The sequence below is a fragment of the Anopheles coluzzii genome, chromosome 2, assembly GCF_943734685.1.
Source record: "Anopheles coluzzii chromosome 2, AcolN3, whole genome shotgun sequence".
In the NCBI taxonomy this organism is placed as follows: Eukaryota; Metazoa; Arthropoda; class Insecta; order Diptera; family Culicidae; genus Anopheles; species Anopheles coluzzii.
Genome location: NC_064670.1, coordinates 86,683,200 through 86,684,967, shown reverse-complemented (window position 1 = coordinate 86,684,967; position 1,768 = coordinate 86,683,200).

The following is a 1,768-nucleotide window of genomic DNA, read 5'->3' as shown; positions in this document are numbered from 1 at the left end:
TAATTAATCCTTGCAAGCTCCACTAGCTTTCTCGCTCTACGCGATAAACATCCAACCATGTCACAAAAATAATCATACAGGTTTTTTTTATCGGCTTGCGTTTCCCGATATTCTTTTTCTTGTTCTACGATTTATTGATGTATTGCTATACATTTATGAATCGTGCTCACAATGTTTAAGATAAATGCATTGTCCATTTTTAAGATAAATGATTGAATCAATTAAGTGAAACGTTTCATTAATCGAATCCGTGGGACGAATCCGAAAGCTTTCAAAAAATAATAATACCAGTCGCGCTCGGTTCTTTTTACTGAGCGAACTATTTCTTTCGCGTTCAGTGGAAATAATCATTTTGCCAATGTCTACTCCATACAAATACACACAACAAACTTTTTCTTCTACTTTTTTTTTGGCTCAACAACCGTTGTCGGTCAAGGCCTGCCTAGATCCACTTGTGGGGTTGGCTTTTCAGTGACTAATTTATTTCCCCCCATAGCAGTATAGTCAGCCCAACGTATAAGCGAAAGACCATGGGAGTGACAAAATGCTGACAAAATTTTCAAAATGTGAGCTTTTGTCACTTTTTTGAGCTTTTGTCAAAAGTTTGTAACCTGGAGCAGCCAGAAAAAAAAATTGACAAAAGTTGACAAAATTTGACAAAATTTGACGTTCGTGAAAAAGCGTAAACAAACAGCTATTTGGCGCAGTTGTGACCCATTGTTATGATAATAATGCTAAAATGCATGATTCTAATTGATTTATGTACCTATTTAGTACTTCTCAAACAAAATATCGATGATATTCAGATGTTGGAGCTTTTTGTCGCTCTTGTGTATGTTTTTGGTGCGGCCACGAGAAAAGCTCTTTTTTGTAGTTGACAAGCAATTTTGACAAAGTTGAAAAAATTTTCAACATTTTTTCAGCTCCGTGGCCACGCGCTATATGATGGCACGGTCCATTTGGGGCTTGAACCCATGACAGGCATGTTGTTAAATCGTACGAGTTGACCACTGTACCACGAGACCGGCTAACAAAACAACAAACTAGGCCTAGATTTTCAGCGTAGAATATTTCAGCATGTAAAAAGGTTTGAAAAAAACGCGAATTCGCCATAGGATCGAGGTTAGCTCATATATAGTTCATTTTTAAACTTGACATTTTGTCAAGAAATGTTAAAACAGCTTGAATTGATCTTTCATTATAAGAAAAACTTTTATGAAACAGAAAGAAGAAAAGAAATTTTTTTTTGAAACGTATGATTATTTGCTCATAATTGATGAAAGCCAATTTTGCAGAACGCTGTTGGCTCATGGATACAATCCGGATTTTTCTACTGACAGGCTGAACACATAGGTTACTAACTCAAAATAGAAAAAAGGCTCATTTTACCAAAATATATTGTGTATATGAATCAAATCAATATTCAAAAACTATTCTGTCGATGTTTTAACCATTTTATATTATAGTTTTTTCGCACGGTGTGTTGTATAACTTTGTACAGGGTTACTGGGTATATGTATATATTAATTATAATTATAATGTATTTGCTGGATTTAAAGTGGTTTAAAGTTTAGACACAAAGTACTTTTTTTTTTACTTGACAATTATTGGAGCAATTGTACTGATTCAACAAACGCACGTCAAATTTATCAAAAAATCGTAAATCTCCGAATCTGCGTATCTCGAGGACAGACTGTATTTCTAGCAATGAGGAAACCACAACAATATGCGAACACATAGTTTTCACATATTTGCTGTATGTTCAAGC